Genomic DNA, 24,998 nt, shown 5'->3' with positions numbered 1-24,998 from the left:
AAGAGAAAAGAATTAATTATTTCATACCTCCTACACATCCTAAGAAAATACAACAAGCTTTTCACAAATGAATGTATGGATGATGCCGATTCTCAGTACTCCAATCCATGTTCTCCTACAGTCAGTAGTTCTTTGGATGAAGCTCATGTTAATAGTAGGAGGAGGGACTAGGATGATTCTAAAATCTAGTCATTCAAATTGGGTTCCAAGGAAACTCTTAGAAGTTCCATGGGAATGTTGCCAGTAGTTCCTCAAGAATTTAGATGTCCAATTTCCTTATAGTTAATGTTAGATCCTGTGATCATTTTCTTTGGTCAAACATATGAAAGAGTATGCATAGAGAAATGGTTCACTGAGGGTAATGATACATGCCCAAAAACATAGCAAAAATTATCGTATCTTTTTGTCACTCCTAACTACTATGTAAAGAGATTAATTGGGAGTTGGTGTGAGAAAAATGGTATCAGATTTCTAGAAACACCTCCCCCAACTTCTTTGCCTCTGATATACTAGAGATGGGAGTGGTTAGATTCCATGAAAAGTGTTGTTGATGGTCAGTTTAAAAGAGTCAAGGTGGGATCATCAAACAATGACCAAGTTGCAAATTTTGGTGAGGGAGATGCTGGTGCTTTATCAACTCCCACTTTAGATCATAACATCTCCTCTGAGTCCACAATTTTATCTATACAAGGAAAATTGATACAAATCAGTGGTATAGACCCTTCTTTGACTTACAATATGGTGGATGCTCAAAATCTAGAAAAGCAGAGTACTGAAAAGTATGAAAGGTTGCTTGCAAACCTTAATTCATCAAGTTTAGGAGTACAATGTGTAGCTGCACAAGAAGTTGCATTATTGTGTAAGGATGATGGTGCTTTCTCTTATATGGGTGCCAATAATTTTATTTCTTCTCTTGTGAATTTCCTGCAGTCTTCTGTAGATGCACTAGATACGAAGGCTCAAGAAGTAGGGGCATTGGCACTTCTCAAAATAACTTGGAACAATAATAGGTAGACAATTTTAATCTAAAATGTTGAAACAGTTTTTGGCATTTCATTCAACCATCTTTAGCAATCAATTTTTTAAATGTATTCATGTAATATCTATGAAAAATTTCTTACAGTGTTCTTTAAATTTTTATTTTGTAGGAACAAGGCATCAATTCTATCTTCAGGTGTAGTACCATTGTTATTGAATATTCTTGATTCGAAAGCAGCTGAAGTAGAATTGGCAGTTTTACTAGCGCTATCTAGTTGGGATGATAATAAGGCAAGCATTGGTTCCTTGGGAGCTATTCCTTACCTAATTAAACTACTAAGCTCAAGCTCCTACCAATGTAGACAAGATGCTCTAAACTCATTATATCATTTATCCACAAATGCTGAAAATTAGTCTAGAATGGTGTCAGCAGATGTCGTTTCCAAGATTGTTCATCTCCTCACTGTCTGTGAAGTTGATTTTATAGAAATTTGCATTAGCATCTTATATAATCTAGCTACCATTGAAGATGGAAGAATAGCGATTGTCAATACTGATGGTTGCATCATGACTATAGTAGAGCTTCTTGATATAGGCACCCCTAAGGAACAAGAACAATCGGTGGCTATACTCTCGTTGCTATGCACCAAGAGCTTTGACCATTGTCAGCTGGTTTTAAGAGATGTACTTTGAAATCAACAAATGCCCTCTTATATTATTCAAACATTATTTTGTAGACTTGTAGGCAAATATGAACATGAGGCTAGAGTTGTAGATTTGAATATTGATTATTAGATAGGTTCAAGAGATACTAACCAGTGTCGGATGCCAAATAGATGATTGCCATAGAAACATCCCATTTTTCTCCTTCTTTATAAAGAGATTGGTTTTTCCGAAGATCACCTAGGAATTCCTTGGGTGAAAGTATGTCCATTCCAGGAACACCTTCAATTGGACTAGATGCAATACCATTTACACATATTCCATAATGATCAATAATTAATAAAGACTATAATGCACAATAATTAATAAATATTGTACAGATTATGGAAAAACTTAATAAATTTCTTGTGCTACTCTTTGTTTGAAGGAATTACATCTGGGGTTTATAGCCACTTTATAAGTTATCATCATACAAAGGACTTAAATTGGATCCTCCGTGGCATGGATCAGAAGGCACATTCCAATTAACCAAGAAGATTATGCCTACGATGTTGTCATGTCCCATGAGAAAGAAGATGATGGAAACTACGGGTAGAACAAATAAATAGAAATCACCCTCAAGAAAGAAATCATTGAGTTCCAAAGGAAGCTTAAAGATCAATATAGTTTAGCATTACCAAATGAACTTCAAGATAAAATCTCAAAAGAAAATAGTCAAACCGGACCTTGTGTATAGAAAGAAAAGAAAATTATAGTAATGTCCACAAGGGACTAGAGATAGCAAAAGTTAAAAAAAAGTTGTAGGAAGATGAAAAGCAGAATTGTTTGAACTCTGAACTTTGAAGGTGTATTTATTATTGAAGTAATATGTTAAAACTTAAGACACATAAATCATTGATAAGTAGGAGATATTTTCCACATCAAGTCAAATTATGATATTGCTATCAAGATTCAACAGTGTAGTTTTTGAGTCAAACTCATTGAACCATGATTCATGCATAGTAGTTCACACAGACTCATTTCTCATGAGAATGAATGAACACTTTGCACTCATTGCATCGAGGGAGTGCTCACAAAGATGAAGCACCATGACTTTCTCAAAGGCTCAACCATTCCAGTACTACTCCATCTCAAGAAGGCTTAACTATGGAGTTTCCTCCATCGTTTTAACCACTCTACTTGGAACCCCATTTGCAAAACCTACAACAAGTGTTGTGCCTTATGAACCATTCATTAGAAATTCCTTTGAGCTCATCAATAGATAAGCCTAAGATATTTTCCACAGCAAGTCAAATTGTGATATTGCTATCACGATTCAACTGTACAAATTTTGAGTCAAACCCATTGACCCATGAAAATAATATATGACCCAAGAAAGAGGGTGAAATTGTAAATGTAATGGATTATACATCCTTTCCTCCTACTACTAGATGACTAAAGGTGCTTTTGTGCTAATTGTAACCCCTTTTCTTGTAGTTATTTGCAAAATATATGTGGAAAAATGAAAATTTTGAAATGAAAACTCACAGTAATACAATCAAATTTCTAAATGAAAAGTAACCATAAATATTGGTAGAATCCTTCAATTACTTGACACAAATATATAATTGGATTGTCATTGAATTAAATCCTACATTGGTCAAAATTAAATAGCAAGGATAACATATAGAGCATCACATGTCCCAAAATGCTTTGTCAATAGGACAAGTGGCTAGATAGTGAAAATCTCAACATGGAAGGATTATACCATTCACTACTCCCCTACTAACATAATGTCAAAAAGTCTTTAAATGACTATATGCCATGTAGGTCCCTTTGTCCTTAATACCAACATACATGAGGAAGATATGTCTTAGTTCAATGACTAGTTGTGGAGGTTGCATTAAGATGCTTTAAAAACACACAAGTAAAATAACCTCAGCAAATGTGAAAGTCTAGAATCAATGAATGCATGGGCTTATTTCAAACAATATACTTGACAACTTAGACACATAAGAAATCAAAAGCATAGTCATCCACTTTAAAGAAGTCTTGAATGCCCCTCCATTTGACCTAACTAAAGCCCAAATAAAATTTAGATTAATGTGATTCCTATGCAAATTCCAAGCTACAAGTACAAGTTGCCTACCTTAGAGACAACCTCATCAATATTTGCAAGATGACTATTGCAGGACTTGCATACATAAATCTGCCCCTTTAGCTATACCAGAAATAGCCTCCCCATGTTACTGACCTATAGTAATATCAGCCCTTAATATTATACATAAAACTTCTCACTGGCAAGATTTCAAGTATTGCATGACCCTAATTAATTTTCCACACTAGAAATCGAATTCTAATTAAATTAGATAAACTGATTGATCAAATAAGATATCGTTGCAATTACATACATCCTGCCCATGGTTCAAAGCACAATAAAACTAAGAATATCAGTTCAAGCGCTCATTAAGTGGCAATAAATGCCCTAATTCATCTACCACTCAGAAGAGATCCCCACTGCTATTTCAAGATCAAAAAGAGGTCTCCAAAGAAATTTAATAGCACAAAAGTGATTTCAAAAACATTCTAATGAAGACCAAAATTCTACCAAAAGCAGTGATAAAATTCTACCATTTATGGAAATATCATCTGAAATGTTATAACCAAAGAAATCCTTGTATGAAAGAAGTTTATCAAGAAATTGAAGAGAGTCAGGAATTTTTCAAGGTACTAAATGTTGGTGGAAAAGGTGGAAGTTTTCTACATCAGCTTCAGAATTCCAATTGGTCATTTAAGATGGCAGCAGTGGCCTTAATCGATATCATGGTGACGCTACTGACAAAGTTTGAGTGGGATTTGAAGACAGATGTTGGTGTAGAGGATATGATGAAAGCTTATAAAGAAATAAAAGATCTATTAGAATTTGTGGACTTCCCTGAGAACATAGCCATTCAACCGATGGATATGTTTGGTTCATGTAACTTTGAAGCTTTTGAGATGAGTTTGGAAGTGACAAGCACATGAGATGGTTAGAAAATAAAATTGAGCAGCATGGAGGAGGAGATTCTCAATGGACTACAATGAGTCAACACCATTTTTATTTCCTCAAGGAAGAGAAAAAAGAATTAGAGAAGGAGATGAAAAACTCAGAGTGTAAAATTGGAGATAATGTTTCCTATGTGACACTTTCAAGATTCATTCTCGTATTCATTTGGCCGTTCATCTTGATTCTGGAAATGCCTAGATGAATGGTTGCACAAATGGGAGCAAAATGGGAGCCTGTGAATGAATCACAAGAGCCTCCAAATGAGTTGCAGGAGCCTATGAATGAATCATAGGAGCTTGTGAATGAATCACAAGAGCTTGTGATTGAATTGTTGACCGGTGCAGATGGATATGTGGTTGACTATCTTGCAGTGTGTCTTGGGTATGTGGTCAGATGCCTTGGAGTCCTACTTCTAATTTGCATGATCGTAATTGTAATAACAATATTATACTTACTATTATTTGTCCCAATTACAATAACAACTATGTTCCTCTGGAGAGATGAAAAAGAAGAGCATGGATACTATAAGAAACATGCACTAAACAAGAGCTAACATTTTGTCTACATCCCTATCTTAGATTCTTACATCTCTAAATTGGAAAATGATAATAATTCTAAGGACGGTAACATTGTAATCACTGGCTTGGGAAATGAAATGATCGGTTGCTTCAGAGAGCTTATTCAGGGTTGTGTTCAACAATTACCAGATTTGCTGATAAAACACTCCAACAAGTGGGCCAGAGAATTCTAGGAAGACAAGATAAGCAAGGATTTGGAGATAGAAGAAAAGCTCATAGCACTGATGGAGATGACAATAATAGGGGATATCAATGTCAACCAAGCAAATAAAAAAAGAGAAAATGAAAGAGTAGAGAATGAAATTCAAATCGACTTGACTGATTGAAAGTAAAAGGTCATGCCATCTGCCTCATTTTCAACTTATCTATCACATACTTTAAATTCAACATCAGACCTTGTAATCATTACGTATAAGTCATTTGCTAAATGAATATTTTCTATTTTAGGTTTTTCCTTGTTTTGTTTGGATTGATAAATCGATGAAGTTAAGAAGTTTTGTATTGATTTTAAAAGTAAAAATTAAAGATATGCATGAGTTTTGCAAACTATCTTCAATAGAGAATTATTAGTCAACCAATAAATAATCAACATGTCCTAAACACTCACTACCCACCCACACAAAATAAGAAATATATACAGAATAGCCCTAAGAATCACTTGCCTTTTGATTTTATAATAGCCTTATTTTTGCTATTCAAATTGCAGAGTTTATCATCAAGGCCTAAAAACAATAAAATGGAAAAATAATTTTTGGCTGTCTACTATCGAATCCCAGATTTTGCAGCAGAATGTAATGCTTTCATTTCCTTGTTTAACTACACTTAACAAAAATCCCATAGGCTGTCAATTAACAGATGATCTTGAGTTCAAAATATCAATTTTGATCTGAGTTCTACCCATTCTTCTTTTTTATGATGGATGGAACTCAAGATGGGATGCTTGAATATGGAATGTTGAAAATGAAATCTGCTAATTTTATTCTTTTCACATTTTGACTGAGCTAAGATTAGTAAACTTAAATATGTGGGTGTAGCATTTAAGTAGAGTTGTTCCCAAGCTTTTACTTGTTTTGATGCATGGTATGTGGACTTGGTCCCAAGGACTAGCAATGGATTCTACCCCTTCCAATCACCATTTTTAGCTTCTCTTATTTCTCATTGGGAAGTCACCAAATAAAATGAATAATAGTGCTTAACATATGTTTTAACCATCTTGCCTCAGTTTTCAAGATGTAGAACTGTGAAAAGTTTATTAAAACATGAAATTTCAATCACTATGGTACATAATTTGCATCCAAATGTAAATTATGTGTTACTACTGGATTTGGACATCACTGATCTATAAAAGATTATATATTAAATTTTTCCTCTAACCTGTTTAGGTAAAGCACTTTTCATATAATTGTACATCTCTTTTCTCAGCCACATTCTCATCAATTTCCTAACTTTTAAAACCATATACAAACAATAAGTTACAGAAGACATATTATTGTGCCATTTTAATTGTATGGACCTTCATTGTCCTTGTTATATTGTTACTTTACCTTGGGCAAGTAACAACAACAATAATTCATAATTTAATAGAAAGAAAGAAATTGTATTAATGTTTATGAATGACCAATAGATAAATAGAAGTTTAATCAAAAGTACAGCCAACAATGATAGCAAAAAGATGAGTGCCTAAAGTATCTCTGACTATGTTGGGAACTATAAGAAACAGATATATCAATTTCAAATTCTATCATTATAGAGAACCAATATGGATATCTGTCGTCACTAAATCCATACTTTATAGTAGATCTTATTTTCATCAAATAAAATGCAAAAGAACGTTTGTCTTTTTAAAAAAATATATTACGAGAGATTACCTGCAATCCATTATTCTAACAACTGGAGGGTCTTCATCATGGGATAAAATCACCTACATAGTATATAGACACCAGGTTATCATACAAGTGAATGTATGAAGTATTATTTACTATACAAAACATTTAACACTACCACTATATTGAATTTTGAGATATATAATAGAAAGCCTGTGAAGCAGCTTCATTCACAACATACAGTTGATCTCCCATGGAAAGCAATAACCAGACACTCCAAGTTAAACTTACTATTACATAATTGAACAAATCTATCTAATCTCTAAAGATTGTTTAAAAACTTAAAGCTAAGAAAAAAATTAGAATGAGTACGGTTATTGAAAACTTGAACAAGATATAGGTATCATGTTTTTTTTCAGGTCCAAGAGAAACATTCAGCCACTCATTATGCCTTCCTATTAGTTACAATAAATTTAAGAACCCTCAATAAATCCTTAACGTCCTAGATATATATCATGGATAGTGAATATTTGGGGCTTATTTATTGTAACTTTCAATGTCATGGGTTTACAATTTGTGATAATTAAGTGATAGATCCACTGATAGGGTGAAAACAAAACCCACATATCAATAGAGCATTGCAGAAGAACTCCAAGATAATTAGTCCAAGAATAATTAGTAATAGAAATAGATGAATTTATTTACTAATTATAATGAGAAAAAGAAAGAGATTAGGGTTACTGTGGTCCCTAATGAGCTGAGGAAGGACCGGATTCATCACACCGCAGTGGCCGGCGAAATCCCATCTTCGTTAGTGGCAGTGTTCTTGCATCCTCTGTCTCCAACTCTAACTGCAATAATTTCAGTCAAAAATCCATTCTCCACGAGACTCATAAGCCTCTCGATGAACCTTAAACTCCTTTGGATGATAGATTTCTTGATATCCATAACCTCGTGATTCGATACTGTCAAGATGGGAAATTGATCATAAATGCTCTGCACAAAAATCACCACTTTGAAATCTAAAATCCATATATCCGTCTACAAGCATGAGAAAAAGAACTCAATTCCATTCATCATCATTTGAACATTAATGGCCTTCATTCACATGCTAAGAGCCCCAAAATACAGTCGATCACATTCACCAATTCTTGTGCTTGTGCAGCTCTCGCGTGCTCCGTGTTAAAATTATTTGATGGTTGCCACTGCTAAGTGGAAGAGGGAAGCTTATTGTCTCCAAGAGGAGTCAGCTCATATCATACACTTGAATAAGGTCTTGATAAGCTGACCCCCCAATAGCGTAATCAGAAGAGAGATTTTGGCATGGGCAAATTTGAGTTGAATAACATCCAATCTGAAACCCTTTTTTTTCATGTTAAGCTCATGTTGGTCAAAATTTCAACCAACACGGGCATGGATTTTTTTTAAAAAGATATTTTGCTTTCATATTCTGACCAATTTAAAACATTTTAATAGATGGTCAAAAATTTAGGTTGAAAAATAGGGTCAAATGTACTAGTTGCATGGATATGCCTATACAACATGGACATTAAATTTGGATTTAATGAGCATTGCTTTGTTACCTCTGCTCTTGCAGGAGACATCCCCTAAATTGGCAAATTTAATGATAGGTCATAGAATGAATCATTAACCAATACTGAACAGATAATAGAAATAGTCTTTCAGGAACAAGTTGATCTCTTTCTATTCAAGTTTTTGGAGCCAAGGATAGCAGTCCCCTCACACAAAGATACATACAAAATGAATTGACAAATTTAAAAGTCAAAGTTCAGAGCCCAAATATAAATGTCAATCACTTATTTCTCAATCCAAAGACCACTTAGAAATATAATGGCTATACCCTCGTCTTAGTTAGCCAACTTGCGCAGTTGATGATAATAGTACAACAAAGTAGTAGCAACATGTAACATGAATAATTTCACTTCCAATTGCTTAGGACCAGCTGCTTTATTGAATCAATTAATGCACTCATTCTGTCTAATGTATTGATACTAATCCACAGCCAAAATTTTCAAATGACTAAGCAGTAAAATGAGTGTTCAAATGACAAAATGTTACAAATGATGATGTTGATAAAGATAGTTGGATGTAGTTATTGTTGTTCTAACTACAAGATAACTGCATATAGGCTTATTTATACATGATCATGTGTAAAGCTGAGTGATTGATTACTATCACAGGTAATGTATTTCTCCCGAAGAGTTCCTATCGCACCTGAGTGTGTATAATCTTTCTTCAGTTATAATAAAATAAGAAGATTTGATTTTTTTTAAGAAAATGCGATAGCCTTTGTGTGTAAAATGTTGTGAATATATAACCATTTCTTATAGTTATTCTTAATGGATTTTCTAACACTTGATAAGCTAAGCATAAAGGTTAAAAGGCATCTTCTAAGAATTGAAGTTGTTTTCTTTTTTTTAAGAAATTGAACTTGACTTTTAGTGTGGGATGTTGTCAATATATGAGTATTGCTTATGATTATTCTTAATGGATTTTTCAACACTTGCTAAGCTAACCATTGAGGTTAAGTGACATCTTCTGAGAAATAAGGTTGTTTTGAATTCCATCAAAATGGTTAATATTTTCTTCAACAGAGTCTTAGAAGAGAATGTTTGCAAACACACAATTCACGAAGAGAATGTGAAGGAAGCAAATTGACCACACAATATGGCTGATATTAATTATATGTGTTATGGTATCATTTTAAATTTAAGAATATAAATGAACTACATGAATGATATTTTTGGTCCTTACCTTGGTTCATATTTTAATGATGTTATGGTTTTCAATAAGAATAGAGAGGTGCAACTGCAACAGTTTTAGAAAGGGTGGGGTGTCTGAATAGACATGTCTCATCATAGTGCACTTCATAGGATATATTACTTCTACAATCATTCATCTTTTGCATCCAGTCTTTTCCTTCTTTTGTTGAGTTTCTTAGTTGTCATTTTTCAAGTAAACACACAATATCCATTACTGATAGAAAAATAAATGTGCTCTATTATCATTTGCAATGTAGTGTGTTTAATTTACCTAAATTTTATTTACTATATATTTTGTATTTCTTTGATAAATATAAATATATACAGGTAATTCTGGAAGTATATACCCGGTGGGACTTGGAGACTCTCCTGTCCATGGTCTCTTACATTCAGTGGGATCTAAATATCCATGGGCATGCAGTAAGGTGTCTTAGACTTGGCTCCTACTCATGGCCATGATGGATTTGATTCAAGTCTTTCGAACCCAAACTGTGGTCTTCGAGCACCAATATTCAAACAAGAGTTAACAAAAAGAAAACAAACTTCAAAAAATATAATGTTACATTCTTCCTCCCTAAAATTTAAAGGCATCTATCAGCTCATTGGAAGAAACAAAAGTTTGAAGCTTAAAAAATGACAAACTAGGGCACACCCACAGCTTCCACTGTTACAACAAGTCATTCTTCCTCAATACTCCACCAACTGATCTCAGATCAAAACAAAAATGGATGAATGAAGACAAGAGAAACTTACAAAGAGCATCTACCGGCATTTCATAGCGAGGATAGATCTTCTAGCATTTCACAGTGAGGATAGATCTTTCTAAGGCATCCAGAAGAGCGAAAACCATTTTTGCATGCAGCTCTCGCGCATGGGCAAATGCATAACAATGAAATAGAAAAATTCCTTTTTCAATTTAACATTATGAAGCCCGTGTTGGTCAAAATTTTGACCAACACGGGAATGGATTAAAAAAAAAAGATGTTTTTCCTTCCATATTTCGACCAATCTAAAACATTTTCATAGATGGTCTTAAATTTTGGTCAAAAAATAGGGTCAAATGTACTAGTGTGGACACCTCATTGATCCTGAAGAATCCTAGCCCTTCATCTCACATCGAATCTCAACTGTCCATTTCATCTCATTTCTTATAAAAGAAGAGCCCTGTTCTCATTTCCATATGCAATCTTCAACCCATTGTTATGCTACAGGAATGTGAGCAACCACATCCCAGAATAATGAAATCATCATCAAATTGGTGATTTTAGGAGGTTTGCATTAGTGTTGTTTTGCATAGTTCAAATTGTTTTGTCATCATTTCATCACTATTTACATATTTACTTCCATATTTTGAGGTTTGCATGAATATGTAGGAATAGAATTTAGTTTCTTTTTGTTTATTCTTTTGTTACATTTTATGCAATACATTAACCAAGTGAACTTGGTTAATACTACATACTTACACAAATCCTTTGGTAATCGAGTGAACTCAGTAGACATTGGTTCCATCCAACTTTTCCTTCATTAACTAAGTCAACTTGGTTAACACTCATCTTTTGCAAGCTTTCCTTTGGTGCCCGAGTGAACTTGATAGACACTCCCTTCTAAACTAGGAAAACTCTAGATTGCTCAGTAGCCACAAAAAATTATCTTCAATGCCCAAGTGAGCTTAGCATATATTGACTGATAATGATATAACATTTGTGTAACATCAAAGACAATACACAACTAATCAATTGTATATAGCATGCTCTATGATAGATATGTAGTAGCTACTCTTTGTACTACTCGACTTCCTTCCTTCAAAACTTAATAAATCACCTTAAACTATGTAGTCCTTTCATTTGCAACTTCATATGCACAAAATTAGCTATAAAATGCTACTTAAATAAATATTTGATGAAGCTCCTAGATCTTGATCAATGATCTAGATGTTTCTTTTTTGTGACTTAGTCCTTCTAATTTTCTGATTGGTTAAACTCCTTACATAGGGATTACTTATGTGTAATTATAGGCATAATTGACTCCTTGATTAAATCCTTGATATTAATAACACAATTCCAACTCAGCAAAAATGGTTTATGTTAGAGTAATAATTTATTTTCTTATTAATTAATTCATATTGATTTAATTATGAAGTCACTTATTATCTGTAGTTTACTTAACCTAAACTTTGGGCATATAATAATTAATTTTTTTATTAATTATTATCATGCAATCTAGATTTTACCTATTAGGATTTTGATCTCTTTGTATTCATTCATTCACTTTTGATAATAGAAATCTCTCCTTTTTCTCATCAAGAATGCCTCTTATGTGGATTTAGGAATTCGAACCTCCATAGCTTTTGCTTCTCTCTTTTTATGACAAGTGTTTGCATGCAAGTGATTATTGGGAGTTGTGGGATTGATCTTTCATTAACTTCAACATGGTATCAAAGTTGCATAGCTTCATGCCCCTATTCTATTTATAAGAGGTTTGACTTAGCTTTTAGATCTATTCTTTTTCTTTCAAAGGTTTTCATTTTTCAAAGGATTTTTGTGTTGGATTTAGGGGTAACTAATTTTCGGTTCACTTTGAGAAAAAATGGACCTCATCGTTGAGCTTGTAGTACCCAAAAATCCTTATTTTCATATAACACATGTCTAATTTGGACACAGTTGGAATTTGAGGCAAAAACATTTACTCCCAAATTGGGCACATTTCTCGAGGTGGCAATTTTATGCTATTTTACACAAATTTCTAGTTTTTCTAAAATAGAAATCAAGATTTTTTGGAATGAAAATCAAGGTTTTCTAGTACAAAAATTGAGATTTTTTTGTCACAAAAGTCGAGACTATTTCTAGCACAGAACTGACATGCATCCCAAGGCCATTTTGATATGGAATTGGCACACTTCCCAAGGAAATTTTGGTATGAAACTTGCACACTTCCTGAGATAGTTGCTAGTATGCTCTGGCATGTTTCCTAAGGTAATTTTTGGTGCTACCAAATACACTTCCCAAGGCATTTTGGCAAGGTTTTTAAGGTGGGGATTTTTTACTTTTCCCTTTTGGCTTGTTTTTTACCTGCTTGTGGTTTTTTGTTCATAATTTGCTCATTCAAACTCCATCTTTCTCACATGAGATATCATTGGAAAGATACTTCTGACCCCATCATGATAGTGCAATTTATTTGGACTTTTGATGTTGTTTTACTATTAGTTTATGTAGTCAAAGTTAGAGGTTCTATTTTGCACTCTAGGAGACATAATTTGAGACATTTTACTATCCATATTCTTCTCCAGGCATGATGAGGGGTCATCTTTGATACTAATTAATGAAGGATGCTCCCCTTAATACCATAAACACATAATAGAAATAAAGAAACAACAACAATTGCAAGAACAAAATATGAGCTTCTTATTATTGTTTCAAATGCAAAATTATAGAATTCAAAATTACAAAATGCTAACCCACATGGGCACCTTCATTATAGTAATCTACAAGAAAAAGCTACAAACAATCACACAGAGTTGTTCTAGACAATATTTAGGCCTTTCTTAAATAGGTAATTTTATGCCACTTGGTAAGGTTTCAGACACTCAAACTTAATACCTAGGCTGATAGACCCTAACAATACATATACAGTAGGCCAAATACACTTTTGACATTTATTTTAGAAATTTTGGTAGCCCAACTTCAAAAGACCATAACTCTAAAATTGTTGCTTTGATTGGCCATTATAGCCACTTTTCAGAAACCTCATCTCTTAATATATAGGCTCTGATACGTGCAAGTGCCCATCCGTTAATTTTTCAGGCCTCATCTAGGACCTCTAAGACCTTAAAAACTAATCCTAAAGTTTTTATACCAAAATTACACAATAAAAATCTATAATAACTTGACAAATACATATGATCTAGCCATGAAACTCCATTGATAAATTTATATAACTAAAATGAACCTTCACGTCTAAAATTAGAACATTTGGAGCTCGTATGATTGACTTAGTTAGTAGCAAGCCTTCACAGACAATAGTTTTGCATTAAGACAACCCTTATTGAAACAACTGAAAGGAAATATTTTTGGATTATTTTTTTTACACCTAAGATGCTCCTACGTCAAGGCACATCCCATTCAATTGATTTTTTTTCTTCAAATGATTTATCATGGGTTGTACTATCTCTTATATCATTATGTCTCTTTTGATCTTTCTTGACATCCTTTTGTAGTATTTTTTGCAAACGCATTGAGATAAAGTGTCAATCTATTACATTTTGGGATCTTCCTTTACCAATTGAGTGTTCCTTCCATGACATTAGCCTCATGATGTGTCAATGAAATGCTCCATTATAGGTTATTGTATTTCTTTTGTACTTTCAATGTGCATGGTTCTTCTTTCTACATAACATATTACATTTAGTTTCAGTATTCATTTCTTACCTCTCAGCATTATAGGGGGTTATGTTGGTTTTATCACTTGCTTGGTTTGATGGAGTGAAATATGTATTCAATATTTGATCCTATGTATTAGGCAATTATAGTGGTTAGATACCTATGAATTTTGGTGAGATGGATCATTTACCATATAGAAATTCTTTCATTCCTATTTTTGGAGGCCATGAAGATACCTTGAATCTTAGATTGATCAGCTCTTTAGACTTAGCCTTCTCTACATGGTCATGTTCTACACAGTAGAGGTTCTTTAGATGAGCAATTTGGTAGTGTTTGTAGCTTCATGCTCCAGTGGTGTTCTTCATGACCATCTTTTGTTCCTATGTTCTAGGACATTCCCTAGTTTGGAAGCTTCTTCAATCCTTCACTAGTTCTTTTCAACATTATTTCCATATCTTTTTGGAGTAGGATTTTTCCCACGTGGTTTTCTCTATTTCTCCTCTTTTTACAAATTTGGTTGTGCTTGGGTACCTCATCAGGCTTTGTTGCCAAGATACAAATTTACTTTTAGTAGTAGTTTCTAGGCTTTTAGCTACTCCCTAAGTTTATCTTAAGGGAGGGTGTTAGAGTAATACAATATTTTCTTATTAATTAAATCATATTGATTTAATTATTAAGTCACTTATTATCTCTAGTTTACTTAATCTAAACTTTGGGCATATAATAATCAATTATTTTTATTAATTATTATCATGCAACCTAGGTTTTACCTATTAGGGTTTTGATCTCCTCTTATAAGGATTGATATCTTTGTAATAATTCATTCGCTTTTGGTAATAGCAATCTCTCTTTTTTCTCATCAATAATATCTCTTCTGTAGATCTAAGAATTCCAACCTCTATAGCTTTTTCTTCTCTTTCTATGATAGTTGTTTACATGCAAGTGATTCTTGGGAGCTATGGGTTTGATCTTTCATCAACTTCAACAATTTAAATAATAATTTTTGCAATTCCAAATATATATAGAAAAATTTCTAACTCAACACATATAACTTTCTAATGCTCAGTCATATTTTTTCTTCATGTTGCCTCTCAATTCACGCTATTCTCAGCTTCTACTATTTTGCTTGGCCTCTATATCACTCATTGCATATGTTGTCTCCTGAACAACTCAACAACTATTGGAATACTTGGTGACACTTTTTTTTCTTGGTAGTCAGTACTTCTTGGCAACAACTAAATATTTATACTTCTCCTTTAAATAGCTCATCCTATATAGAGTGTCTTGGTCATAGTATTGACCAACCAACTCTATCTAGTGCAATGACTAAGTGTTTTGCAGTAGCCTATAATACTATGATTACCTTTAGGGTCAACAATCTCCCCCTTTTGCATTAGTGGCAAAAATTCTTGTCATAATCAAAATTGGACATACCAAAACTTCAAAAATATGTATTCCTTAGAATGTACACCATACCTGTAGCTCAGTCCACATCTACTACTATGACTTGATTTTTTCAAAATCTTTTCCAAAAAAATTTCTTTCGACATCAAGACATAAAAAAATTTATTACTCCATACATAAAAAATCATATACCTTCATACTCATACTTGCTTCATCATACAATATTTCCCTATTGTTTTTGTGACTTAGGCTTGGAAATAATATTCAATTGGGGTTCCAAGAGAATGTCAAACTATTTTTAAATGGATGGTGCAATATGATAGTGATGACCACTGTGTTGTCCCAATTTATCTTCAATATTTCAAGAACTTGCTTCTCAATCTCTATGTTAACCACCAGATTTACCATATTATCAACAATAGATAAGTGATGTGTTAGGATTAAACCATGGACATAAATAACAATTATATGCAAATATAAACAATATCAAAAAATAATAGATCACACAGAAAAGAACACAAAACACCAAGATTTAATGTGGTTCACCCAATCCCTAGGCTACATCCACCAAATAGAAAGTCCGATATTATTCTAGTGATTACAACCTGATTACAATTCATAATCCCTTACAACTCAATATCACTGTAGGAACCAATTTTCACATCACAACAACAAAACAATCCCTAATTCTAAGCCCTTTTATACAAGTATTTTTGCTACTTCGGGGTTAAAATTAATAATTACATGTCAGCCCAAAATCCTAAGCCTCAAAGAATTTATGAAGTATGTACAATACTTTCCTAATTAGTCACCACAAAATAACAATCTCCCACTTGGGGACTAATCAGGCTCCATACTAGACAACAATCTCCTACTTGGAGACTAATCCTATAACAATACCACTACCTTGTTACTACCTTTGTAAACATATATGTTGGATTATCATCTATATGTATCTTGTCTAGTTTTAACTATCCATTCTCCAAAATTGACTGAATGAAATGGTACTGCAAGTATATGTATTTTTTCTTTGAATGCAGAGCTGAATTCTTGGCAAGATGAATGGCACTCTGACTATCTATAAACAAATAATTATCCTTCTGAGGGTGTCCCAATTCTTCCAAGAAGAACTAAAACCATATCGTCTCTTTGGCTACCTCTATAGCGGCAACATATTTTTCCCTTGTAGTGGATAAAGCATTAACCGTCTATAACCTAGAAACCTAGCTCACGGCTACCCCACCAATAGAAATTACATAACCTATAGTACTCCAGCTGGTATCAATATCCCCTTCCAAATCTGAGTCAACATAGCCTTATAAATCAACAGTAGAGTCTCCAAACTGTAAAAACTTATTAGATGTTCCTCTTGAATATTTGATAATCCATTTGACTACATTCCAATGCTCAATTCAAGGATGACTTATATACCTACTAACAACACCCACTGTATGCACAATATTTGGCCTTATACATACCATATCATACATCAAGCTTCCTATAACTGAAGCATAGGGTACTTTGGACATCTTATCCTCATCTTCTTGTGTCTTGGGACACATCTCCTTGGTCAACTTCAAATGACTAGGTAAAGGTGTGCTGATAGCGTTAGCATTCTCCATAGAGAAATTTTGCAACACCTTCTCAACATAATCAGCCTAAGATAGCATCAACTTTCTATTCTTCCTATCTCTACAAATCTTCATACCAAGGATTTTTTTTCTGCCCCCAAATCCTTCATAGAAAATGCATATGCTAACTGGCATTTTAGCCCCTTAATCTAATCCATGTTTGACCCAACTACAAGTATATCATCAACATATAAACATAAAATAATGTAGCTATCATCATCCAACCTCTTAAAGTAAACACAATGATCTAAATAACACCTACGATATCCATGCTCATGCATAAAAATATCAAATATCAAATACCATTTCCAAGGTGCTTGCTTCAAGCCATATAAACTTTCTTCAATTTGCACACTAAATTCTCCTTACCTTTGATCTCAAATCCTTGTGGCTAAGCCATATATATCTCTTCATCCAAATAACCATGAAGGAAGGTTTTTTAACATCAAGATGCTCTAAATGCAAATCTTCAATAGCCACAATACTTAAAACAATATGGATAGAAGTAATCTTAACAATAGGAGAAAATATCTGATCAAAATCAATGCCCTTTTTCTTTGCAAATCCTTTTACCACTAACTTGGCTTTAAAACTTTTCTTACCTCCACCCTCTTCTTTTAACCTATAAACCCACTTATTTTTTAAAGCCCTTTTACTTGCAAGCAACTTGCATAAATTCCATGTCTTAATTCTCAGTAAAGAGTCAATTTCATCTTTCATTGTAGACTCCTACTGAATCTTAGTAACCATGTACAAAACTTCATCATAGCATTTAGGTTCACCAACATTAGTAATCAAAATAGAATACAAAGAGGGAGAAAATATTTCCAGAGGTCTAATTAGCCCTGTTGACCATTTAACATTCACTGGTGTTTGTGGTATTTGTTGTTGCAATTGTTGTACATCATGACTGCAATACTCACCACCATTATCAGATGTGAGACATTTTAATTTCTTTCTAGTCTCATTTTCAACCAAGCATTTTCATTTCTTAAAAGTTTGAAATACATCAAATTTTTTGTCTAAGGAAATAAACCCATACTTTTCTAGTTTCATTATCAATTAATGTAACACAATAATGAGAGCCATCAAGGGAAGATACCTGAGTTGGTCCCCATACATCTATATGCATAAGCTCTAATTTCTCCTTTTTATTTTCCTTCTTAGTCTTCAAAAAACTCACTCTCTTTTATTTTCCATACCTTTCTCACTCATGTGCCCAAGTCTATTGTGCCACAACATTGTATTAGAATCTACAGCAGCTATTTGTTCTCCTTGCTCAACTATAGCAACTATTCCTAAACATTCATTTTTCTCTAAAACAATTAAAGTAGAAGGAACAATATGACCTGTACAAAGATATAAGGTGCCTACGTTCACACCTTTTTCTACTACAAGGGAACCTTTTGAAACATTCCAATTTTTATCATTAAAAGTAACTACACAACCCTCATCACCAAGTTGCCCTGCTAAAATTAAATTCCTACTCAGCCTTGGAACATGGCTTACCTCATGTGGTAGCCAATGATTTTCATTCTACAACTTAATCTTAACTTTTCCCTTTCCAACAATCTGATAGGGTTCATTATCCCCAAATAAACATGCCCAAAATCCCCTTGGACATAATCAATGAAATAACCTCTATGAGATGTAGCGTGAAATGAAGCACTAGAATCTAAAACCCATGAATCATCAACACTTTCTAAAGATAGAAGAAAAGCATCATCTACTGAGTGACTCGGCACTCATTGCAACTTGGCATGGTCTAATATTTACATGTTGTGCTCAACATGTATTACTAGTTCAACATGAACTAACTAATTGGCTTAAGTATGTTGAAACTCACTTGTCAAAACCAATCTGAGATCAACAATTAATTCATGTGTAGTTATTACTCTTGTAAACCTTGTAATTAATTTAATTAATTATTTTTGTCCCTTAATATAATTAAATCAAATAGTTGTATTGTTCATTTGTTCTTTTATTGTCTTAAAATATTAGTAGGTCTATAATTAAATGTTTGATTAGGTCTTATTTTGTTGATTTTGGTATTTCATGTTCATTATAATTGATCTAGCTATATAGTGTGTGTGAAATTCGACATGGCAGTCTATGCTACAAACATAGATACTTTAATAAATCTTTGCATGCATTGTTAGATTCAATAGATAATAAGATAAATAAGCATAAACACCCACACATCTTGATATATCACCTCCTATTCAATGTGACTATGAGTGCTCTCAATTTTTCCAAGCTATATGGTGAGGATAGATGCCATTGAAATGAAGGATTTAAATAGATGCAAGATTAAGCTTTTTTTTTAAAATGAAAATAAAATGAATTTTATCTATATCTAAAGCTATAATATCCTATAAAGAAAACATTTTTTCTAAGCTAGACATGATATGCAAATTAAGGTAGAATGATAACAATAAGAAAAATCCTTGATATTTATGCAAAATTTTGCTAGAGAAAATTCAACACGATAACTTTACTCTTTGATTGCACATGAGAAATAAGGAGAGTAGTCTTCTTTTGTAGAAAACCTAGGTAAAATCAATGGTAAAAATATTTTGAGATGAATGGTTAAATTAACTCAAAGCTTTGTTAAAGATGAGATAAAAACATGCATTTTGAGTTGATCATATACTCTAAGATAACATATAGATCTAATCTACATGACTAAGTAAAAAGCTATGTCTCTTTTTATAATTTACGCATTCTTCGGTTAACTTCTTTATTTATTTATTTATAGTTGAGTTAATTTCTTTTCCTTTTCTTTTCCTTTTCTTTTTTAATCAATTTTTAGAGTAATTGAGAGGATAATTCATTTTTTTCAATTATTAATTCTCTCAATTTTGGATATTTATCTCAAATTAATTACTTTTTCTATGTAAATAGAAAATGGGTTTAAAGGACATTTAATTAAATTAATTGATTTTGATTGATTTAATTGCCAAATTGATTTTGATGCTTAGGAATCAATTAAATATATATATGATTTGTAACTATTGATCAATTAATGAATTTTTATGATCAGATCAAATTAATGATAGAAATTTATTGCCTTTTGGTTAAGACTTTTAAAATTATGATCAATAATTTAGATTAGGGTCCATGGTTTAAGGGACCAATTTTGGGTGAGTACATTTATCTTCCTTGTTATCACATGTGTCCTACCTTCTCAAGTCCCCATTCAATTTTGGTTCTTTCATCTAGGAACATTGTTGTGGTCCCCCATATTTGGACTCAAATTTGAATTGGGTCTTTGTTGTGGTGTTTTAGAGAGAAATTAGATGTTGTGGTCGGACATGACTAGCTTTGAATCTTGAAGTGCATGAAAAGTATAAATTTCCTATCTCTCCTCATTTTGGCATCAATTATTGAAAATCAAGATCAAGATTATCAAGAAATCAATTAAATTCAAGATTCAAAGGAAACCATCTAAGCTCTAGCATATCTCCAATCATCCAAGGTTTTTTGAAGGTAGTCTTCTCCATTTTAGAGAGCTTCTCTCCCACAATGGCCAAGTAGAGAAGTTCCTAATCAAGAAAAAAGATATGTTATCCATCCACATACATTCTCTATTCATAGCAGGTGATCATGAAATACAACATTGAATATCTAAAAGAGTCATTTATAGATCCATGATTTTTCATCCATGTTTCATTTCTACATTCCAAGATTCAAGAACTACAATTCAAGTAACATACAAGCATCTTCATGAATATATGTAGTCTCAATATCCAGTCATGAAAGTTTTTATAAGGTAGATCTAATACTTACCTTTACGATTTCTTTCCTTTATGCAATTTAATTTCATTTTCAAGTTTGATTCTTAAACAAGGTTTTGAGAAAGGAAGAACCTTTTCCACAACCATTTCACCTTTTTTTGTGCAAGAACAAGTGGTGCAACTTTCTAATTTAATCCAAAAAAATTGGAACCTATTGGATCAACTATGAAAAAGTCTAGGTGCAATCACAAGGAACACAATGAAAAGCTACAAATTGTTCCTTATAATAGAATACCTAGCTCAATTTATACTCTATAAAATTACTTCAAATTTAAACTATAGGTTAGTATAGCTTAATGGTTTCCATTCAGGTTAGTATAACTTAATGGTGTTTGTTTATTTTATATTAATCTATATTTCCTAAGTTTGTCAATGTGTCTTATTTAGCCTCCTATTTTCATGATTATAGCATTCCCCCTTAAAAAAATCTTGTCTTAGTCATAATCATGAAGGATCATTGAACTCACTTAGCATTGAAGTCCCACTGGAGCCTATTGGGTCATCTTCTCTCTAATTATGCTTTGGAAAAATACAGACCATGTCTTGCACTACCTCATAAATTAAATGATTGTTTACATGTCCCTTTCAAATTTTATATTTGTATTTGTTAGATGTATCATTCATTTCTTTTATTGTGCACGAGTGTTGTAATATTGAGTCATATGTATAATATATTGGTTAAAGGAAGTCATAGACTAATGAATTCCTTTAATCCCAATTTATCTTTCTTTCCTAGGAATCTTGATGAAACACATGTATACTAATGAAATTCCTACTACCATTGAGAATCCTTCTTCCCAATATTCTCATGATGAAGATGAGTCCTTGAGATTTACTCCTATGAAAGTGAAAAAGCTTCATATTACTTTTAAAATTTGAGCAACAATTAAATGAAGAGAATTCTAATACAATAGCTATCTCTTTAGAAGAAGGTTTGAGGAAGCTAATTCACAATGATGAACATGGTATTGACTTATTATGAACTATTTTATATCTTTTTTATAGTAATTTTAAATTTCTTAACAATAATGTCCAACATCTTGGTTTTACTCAACCTCCCACTAGCATTGAAACTTATATTCATATTCCTTCTTCATTTCTTAGTGTTTCTACTTTTGCTTTGCCTCTCATTACAACATTTTTTTGAAACATCAATCTCAAAATATTAGTCTTGAAAGCATTTTTTATCACATTGTTCCACCTCTTTCAAGTGTTCTATGTGTTTCCCAACCTTTATTTGTGCCTTACTACAATAATGCCCCATTTTGATATTCAACGTTCCTTTCATTTTGCATGATTGTCCAAACCTTTCACATATGTCCCATATTAAAATTTTTTTATTGAATCCACTATCAATCATCTGACTAAATCATTTCATCCTTGCAACAACAAAATACATCTACAAATTAATCAAAATACAATATTTCTACATGTGATATGTGTAGTCCTTTGTCCTTATACATCATTTGTGTTTTTATCTCTCAATATATGGAAATATAGAACTTAAATATTTGCAATGGTTAAGATGACCCTTGACCTATGTTAAGATCTTTCAAACATTGTGTAGTGATTTTTCCCACAATCATAAATTCATAACTAATTGTTTACTAGAATATTTTGAGATAAAGTATTGTGATGGTATTTTTCTTTACCTCCTTACTCCATTGATTCCTTCCAAAAATATTGCTAATTATTTCATTCAACATCTACAAAAAAATTATTGGTCCTAAGATTTATTTTATTGATTTAATGCATTACATACAAGGTGGTAAAGAAAGGGTGATAGAATTCATTGGTAGATTTAAGTATTTACATTCTTAGATTTTTTATCATGTGCCTAATGTTTATATTTAAACATATTTCATAGCTAATTTACAAAAAAAACAATCAAGATAATATATTTTTTCTAAATTATTTTCATTTAAACAATTGTGTTATTGTCAATCATAAGTATTAGCTTCAAGTGAGTCAATTTGAGATCACCACTCTAATGGCATAGGTTGATAAGATATGCCACATCCAATCCTTTTTATAAGTTTCAAAAACCTTTTAAAATATCTAGTCAACAATTCATAAAAATATATTAAAGTAAAAGTGGCAGGAGCATCCAAAGATGTGGCTCATTTTTCATCTTACTTAGACCTAATTTTACACCTTTTTCTAAAAAATTTCATAATGTAAAGTTAAATTTTTTAATGATAATATCTTAACACCTCATCCCATTAAGCCAATTGACCATTCCATACAATCCAACAAGAACATTGATCCCAAAAAAAGTTATCTATATCATCATCAACCCAATCATGATACTAAAATATGTTTCTATTTGAAATCTATTGTTCAAGACCTCATTAATTATAATGATATACTTTTTAAGGGTGTTAATGATCAAGGAAATAGTCTTTTTCCCATTTGTAAAAAAGAAATTCAATTTTATACCAAGTGTTTACCTTCCCATTCAAAAATACCATTAAGTATATGTATTGTTTACCTTATTCCACTCATGTTGTCAACCCTCCTACCATTGTGGACTATAGTGTTGAGTGTACCAAAGCAAAAAAATATTGTCAACCTTATTGATCAATATGAACCTAAACCCAAACTTTGTATTACATTTGATCCTAAGGATATGATTAGAACATGTGATGGTCTTGTTTACATTGTTGCAAAGATTAATATCCTTATTGTTGTGGAGTTCTTATAGATTCTAATTTCTCTTTTAATTTTATAAATTAATATCATCTTTAGAGTAGACAACTCCAATAATATTTGTATGGAAAATCATATGTGATGATCAAAACAAAATGGAATCTTATAACCCACTCATGTTTTTGTTGCCTTTCCCATATAATTAGGTAAGAAAATCTCTAATGTCACCTTTTTTGATATCCCATTTTTTTAAATCAATTTCAAGTTAGACTTGATCTTCCTTGGCTCACTTCCATGAAATCTATTGTCTCTCTTATTCATAAGTGCTCTAATTTTTCCCATGATGGATAAATCATCATGATTAATTAGTCTATATCTTCCTTGAGCTACTTAAGTGAACTTTGACATTGACTTATTTCAGCCTTCAATGCCCCAACCAATTCATCCTTAAACATATACCTATTTCTTATCCTTCCAAAATTAAAAATTAAAAAGACTAAATTCTTCTTATATTGTTCCATGTCCTTTTTGTGGCCCTAGATTGATTTCAATAACTTCTACACCTCCTATTTATGCTTTTGATTCTCCTATAATATCTTATAAATGCTTTACAAATACTAGGTTTCTTTGATTCTTCCTACTAAAAAAGAGAAGGATCCAATGTTTATTGATCCTAAACCAATCAAATCTCAAACTAAACCAAACACAATTATTATTCTTGTTACTCTCGTTGTAGATGTCATGCTAGATATTGTGACTATGCTTCCCAAAACCTCTCCTCTCCTACAACACCTACTAATGTGTTTTATTATCTTTGACTAAATTAAGAATATCCCAAGGGAGGAAGCTAATCTTAAAAAGATGAAATCAAAAAAAATAATGGTTCTATTTGGATTAGAGGTCATATTTTCAATAATTTGAATGGAGAAGATACTCTCAATGATGATAATTATAATGTTTCTAATGCAAATGATGCTCATGCTACAATTTTTTTATGATGTATATGATCTTATTGATATAATTATGATTCATTGTCTATATTTGTAAAACAATTATCTCTTTCTCCTAGTGACAAACAAAGTGATTCGTCCATCTTTTGTGGTGATACTATTTGGGTTTCTATTATGGAGAATTTAAAATCCCTGGCATGTGCTCATATGTAGCCCTTTGATCCACTAACTAAATATGCTCCCTTACTAGTGACACTGGGGGGTTTTTTCCACAACAGATGTTCTCGTGTCATCATTGAGGTCATCGTATCTAACTTTGGTGAGCCTTTTTACATGTCTAA

At 32.3% G+C, this 24,998-nt stretch overlaps 1 pseudogene; it reads right to left on the bottom strand.

The window, feature by feature from the left end:
• Window positions 1-7,844: 7,844 nt before the first annotated feature.
• The window catches only part of LOC149551873 (subtilisin-like protease SBT5.3), a 104,550-nt pseudogene continuing 87,396 nt past the window's right edge, over window positions 7,845-24,998 (bottom strand).

This window comes from Cupressus sempervirens, chromosome 6 (assembly GCF_028749045.1).
Source record: "Cupressus sempervirens isolate cs-2001-9-10 chromosome 6, ASM2874904v1, whole genome shotgun sequence".
Classification (NCBI taxonomy): domain Eukaryota; kingdom Viridiplantae; phylum Streptophyta; class Pinopsida; order Cupressales; family Cupressaceae; genus Cupressus; species Cupressus sempervirens.
Note: the sequence above shows the minus strand (reverse complement) of the source record. Positions and strands in the feature narration are given on the sequence as shown.